Source organism: Hypanus sabinus, chromosome 15 (assembly GCF_030144855.1).
Source record: "Hypanus sabinus isolate sHypSab1 chromosome 15, sHypSab1.hap1, whole genome shotgun sequence".
NCBI classification, from domain to species: domain Eukaryota; kingdom Metazoa; phylum Chordata; class Chondrichthyes; order Myliobatiformes; family Dasyatidae; genus Hypanus; species Hypanus sabinus.
The window spans coordinates 63,807,693-63,813,431 of record NC_082720.1 but is presented as its reverse complement, the minus strand read 5'-3'; the positions used below and the strand labels follow the sequence as shown (position 1 = coordinate 63,813,431).

Genomic DNA, 5,739 nt, shown 5'->3' with positions numbered 1-5,739 from the left:
TGACACGTACGAGCTGCCCCCAATAAAATCCTTGCTGATTTGATTCAACACAAAAGGCTCATTTTACTGTAGGTTTCAATATTTTGAGGTTTATTTGACAAATAAATCTAATCTGATCTTTAAATCTATAATCTTTCAATAACTGAGGCACAAGAAGCTACAATCTTGAGCAACAAACAATCTTCTGTAGAACTCAGCAGGTTAAGCAGCATCATTCACAGTACTTTTTTTACAAAATCACAACAGTTTATTCACTCACAAAATACTAAAAATGATTGTGGATTTACAATACTTTTGCAATTGATAGTAACTATATTTTAATTTGACAATTTCAAATTAAGGTGTGCTTTCATTTATTTATTTATTTATTTATTGAGATACAGCGCAAAATAGGCCTTCCTGCAATCCCCTAACTTAACCCTAGCCTAATCACAGGGCAAATTACAATGACCAATTAACCTACCAACCGGTATACCTGCAGACTGTGGGAGGAAACTGGAGCACCTGGAGGAAACTTGGTCTCAGGGAGAATGTACAAGCCCTTTACAATCATCTATTAAACATTCAATTCCACCGTTGGTGGATATCCTGCACTACCACTGCTTTTTCCCCTTTCACAAATCCCACAATGAGAGAAGAGAATGGTCATCAATGGTCACAAGCCAATGCATAAAGCAACATGTGAAAACAGCTTTGTACTCAGTAGAAAATGCTGCAGTGCCTCATCATGGTTGTGGAGACCGAACCTTTTAGTACAGGGTTTTACTGACACAGACTATAGAAATGATCCTTGAAAAGTATTGCAGGCTTCCAATGTGAAGCACTGACAGTTCCTTTCTTCCCATAGATACTGTCTGGCACACTGAGTTCTTCCAGTAGATTACCCCAGACATTAACTGTTGGATAGATGTAACCCTCTGGTCATTAACATCACCTCAAAGTCACATATTTTCTCAGACTTCCATTTACCTCAGGAGGGCGGTGGAATAAAAAGTAATGCAATCCTGTTGTAAAGAAAAATCCATTCAAAGCTTAATATAGATTTTTTGCTTTCACAGTCAGTTTGCTCAAATTCAATTTTCTTATCTCAAATATTGGTTAATTACTCTCCTGAGCTTGTGGTGTATCAGACTGGAACCATGCCGTTTCTTTCACATTTGTCTGTGTTTTCCAAGGCCAAGTTGCTAGCTCAATGCTCAACCCAGCACCAATGGAAAGCATGCGAGGGGCAGACTGGAGTTGAACCCAGGACCACTTGCCTTAAAGTCTGATGCTAACACCACTGCATCACCAACCAGAAACCTCAGATATTAACCACTCAATAACTCGCTTCTTAAGGTCATACTTGTCTAATGCATAATGGTGTTTAACATGTACCATAATGTATGAAACACAACATGGTGTACTATAATATCACATCTACATAATCTACTCATACAAGCCTCACTGACTCATACAAAAAAATGCAACAAAATTCAGTACAAATTGTAAACATCAGGTTGACTTCAGATATGCAATCAAGGCATAATAAGTGTTTGTACCAATTGACAGACCTGACAAATTTTCCCTACCAATATGACATAGATTTGATATGTACAGGAGACAAGACACACTGCACCATTAATGTCAGTCTCGTTGGCATTATGATCCATGACTGGTACATTGACAGCTAATCCTACAATTTTTAACACAGCAGTCAGCAGGAGGCGTGAACAAAAGGCCAGATGAACAGTGACAGGTTGAGAGTCTCCATGTTACAAATGATTCCCTCTTAAAAGGTTTGCCAGCAGCTTCCACTTTCATAAGTCACTAGAGTTTGAAACAATAACTCTGTCTCTTATTTTCAAATTGCCACTGTTTTTTTCGTTTCTTACAATTAATTATACTTTTCATTATAATATGGGCTTTTTGTCCTGCCTGTGGGATGCATAGTGCTTTCTCATGCATGATCAAACATGCTATGCTTTCGGAGTAAAAATAAGCACTTTGAGAATGCAGTCCCGATACTAATTTATTCGCAAATTTACTCAAATGATCTCAAATAAACTATCACTGAAAATGAAAAGTATAGAATTATTGCTAAGGATTAATAAAAAACAACAATCATTTGAGTGGCTGGGTGGAGATATGTCTTTACCAAAGGAAGTGTAAGGTGCTCCTTCTCTCTGCTAGCCTGAAGGTCATCCTTGGGCAAGGTGTAGAACCTGCTTAGCATCCCCCACCTTCAGCGTCACATGAATCCATGGGAGCAGGATCTGGATGGTGCTTATCACAAGTTCTGGTTATGCGACCTCTGATGCCAGGCAGAGAATCTCTGAAGAGTATTGATAATGGCTGAAGTCACCCATCTTGTAAAAACACTGTCCCGAGGACAGTGGCAATGGCAAACCAATTCTGGAGAAAATATTGTCAAGAACAATCATGATCATGGATAGAGAAAGAATTTAGAACATAAGATATAGGAGCAGAAGTAGGCTATTTGGCCCTTTGAGTCTGCTCCATCATTCAATCATGGGCTGATCCAATTCTTCCAGTCATCCCCACTCCCCTGCCTTCTCTCCATACCCTTTGATGCCCAGGCTAATCAAAAACCTATCTATCTCTGCCTTAAATACACACAGTGACTTGGCCTCCACAGGCACACGTGTCAACAAATTCCACAGATTTACCACCCTCTTAAAGTAATCTCTCCGCATCTCAGTTCTAAATGGATGTCCTTCAATCTTGAAGTCATGTCCTCTTGTCCTAAAATCTGTAAACATGGGAAATAACTTTATCATATCTAATCAGTTCAGGCCTTTGAAGATTCAAAATGTTTCTCTGAGATCCCCCTCATTCTCCAGATCTGTAGGGAATACAGCCCAAGAGCTGCCAGATGTTCCTCATATGATAAACCTTTCATTCCTGGAATCATTCTCGTGAATCTTCTCTGAACTCTCTCCAATGTCAGTATATACTTTCAAAAATAAGGAGCCCAAAACTGCACGCAATACCCATGTGTGGTCTCACGAGTGCCTTATAGAACCTCAACATCATATCCCTGCTCTTATACTTTATGCCTTTAGAAATGAATGTCAACATTGCAATCGTCTTCTTCACCACAACTCAACCTGGAGGTTAACCTTTAGGGTATCTTGCACAAGGACTCCCAAGTCCTTTTGTAGCTCTGCATTTTGAATTCTCTTCCCATCTACATAATAGTCTGCCCATTTATTTCTTACACCAAAGTGCATGACCATACACTTTCCAACATTGTATTTCATTTGCCACTTCATTGCCCATTCCCCTAAACTATCTAAGTCTCTCTACAGGCTCTCTGTTTTGTAAATACTACCCGCTCCTCCACCTATCTTTGTATCATCAGGAAATTTAGCCATAATTCCATTAATACCTTAGCCCAAATCATTGACATACATCGTAAAAAGCAGCGGTCCCAACACCGACCCCTGTGGAACTCTATTGGTAACCGGCAGCCAGCTAGAATATCATCCCTTTATTCCCACTCTCTGTTTTCTGCTAATTAGGCAATGCTACACCCATGCTTGTAACTTTCTTGTAATTCCATGGGCTCTTATCTTGCTAAGCAGCTTCATGTGTGGCTCTTTGTCAAAGGCCTTCTGAAAATCCAAATAAGCCACATCTACTGCATCTCTTTTGTCTACTCTGCTTGTAATTCCCTCAAAGAATTGCAGTAGATTTGTCAGGCAGGATTTTGCTTTCAGGAAACCATGTTGGCTTTGGCCTATCTTGTCATATGCCTCCAGGTACTCCGTAATCTCATCCCTAACAATCAATTCCAACAACTTCCCAACCATTGATGTCAGGCTAACAGGTCTATAGATTCCTTTTTGCTGCCTCCCACCCTTCTCAAATAGTAGATTAACATTTGCAATTTTCCAGTCACCCAGTACAATGCCAGAATCTATCAATTCTCGAAAGGTCATTGTTAATGCCTCCACAATCTCTCCTGCTACTTCCTTCAAAACTAGAGGGTGCATACCATGAAGTCCAAGAGATTTATACACCATCAGACCATTAAGCTTCCTGAGCAACTTCTCAATCATAATCTTCCTGGCACAAACTTCACTTCCCTGACACTTCTGAATGTTCAGTACACTGGAGATGTCCTCCACTGTGAAGGCTGATGCAAAATACACAATCAGTTCCTCTGCCATCTCTGCATCTCTCATTACAATGTCTCCAGCATCATTTTCTATTGGACCTGTATCTACCCTTGACTCTCTTTTACCCTTTAAATACTTAAGAAAGCTTTTAGTATCTTCTTTGATATTAGTCATCAACTTCCTTTCATAATTCATCTTTTCCTTCCTAATTACCTTCTTAGTTTCCTTCTGCAAGTTTTTAAAAGCTTCCCAATCATTTATCTTCTCACTAGCTTTGGCTTCCTTGTATGCCTTTTCTTTTGCTTTTACTTTGGCTCTGACTTCACTTGTCAGCCGTGGTAGAGTCCTTCTTCCATTCAAAAATTTCTTCTTATTTGGAATAAATCTGTCCTGCACTTCCCTCATTTTTCACAGAAACTCCAGCCATTGCTGCTCTGCTGTCCTTCCTGAAAATCCCCCTTTCCAGTCAACTTTGCCCAGTTCCCCTCTCATGTCATCATAATTTCCTTTATTCCACTGAAATACCGAAACATTGGATTTGCAGAGCTTTATATTAAAACCTGAAGGAAGACCATGAATGCCTACGTCAAAATTTGCCAAGAACAGTCATGATTGCCATGGTTGCCTATGCTATATGAAACAGCACATAATGATGATGAATCTGGTCAGTATTAATTATCTTCTTAACCCAAATACTCCTAAAGTCTTCTCCACCCTAACAACCCTCCTAAATGGACACATGGGGCAAAAACTAATCAGCATGGACAAAGCACCCAATTCTATACAGTATAGCTCTATGATCCCTGATCCTGTAATTCTAACACTCTGCCTTACTCCAAAATTTGCCCTTTTTGCCTCCCCTGTAATATTATGATTATTTTTAGCATTGACAGCTCTTTACCATAGAACCATAGGACCATAGAACCATAGAACCATAGAATACTACAGCACAGTACAGGCCCTTCAGCCCTCCATGTTGTGCTGGCCCATATAATCCTTTAAAAAAAGTACTAAACCCACACTACCCCATAACCCTCCATTTTTCTTTCATCCATGTGCCTGTCCAAGAGGTTCTTAAATACCCCTAATGTTTTAGCCTCCATCACCATCCCTGGAAAGTCATTCTAGGCACTCACAACTCTCTATCCACCCTATCTATGCCTCTCATAATCTTGTAGACCTCTATGAAGTCCCCTCTCATTCTTCAATACTCCAAACAGAAAAGTCCCAACTCTGCTAACCTTGCTTCATATGACTTGTTCTCCAAACCAGGCAACATCCTGGTAAATCTCCTCTGCACCCTCTCCATAGCTTCCACATCCTTCCTATAATGAGATGACCAGAATTGAACACAATACTCTTAAGTGCGGTCTCACCAGAGATTTGTAGAGTTACAACGTGACCTCTCTCCTCTTGAACTCAATCCCCCTATTAATGAAGACTAGCATCCCATAGGCCTTCTTAACTACCCTATCAACCTGTACAGCGACCTTGAGGGATGTCTGGATTTGAACCCCAAGGTCCCTTTGTTCATCCACACTCTTAAGTAACTGACCATTAATCCTGTACTCAGTCTTAATATAGATGCTAAATACCAAAGGTTTGTCATTTTTAT

At 40.0% G+C, this 5,739-nt stretch overlaps 1 non-coding gene across 1 annotated transcript; it reads right to left on the bottom strand.

The window, feature by feature from the left end:
• Positions 1–595: 595 nt before the first annotated feature.
• Positions 596–806, bottom strand: LOC132405752 (small nucleolar RNA U3). Its single transcript, XR_009515956.1, has one exon. It is a non-coding gene; the product is annotated as a small nucleolar RNA U3 (small nucleolar RNA).
• Positions 807–5,739: the final 4,933 nt, after the last annotated feature.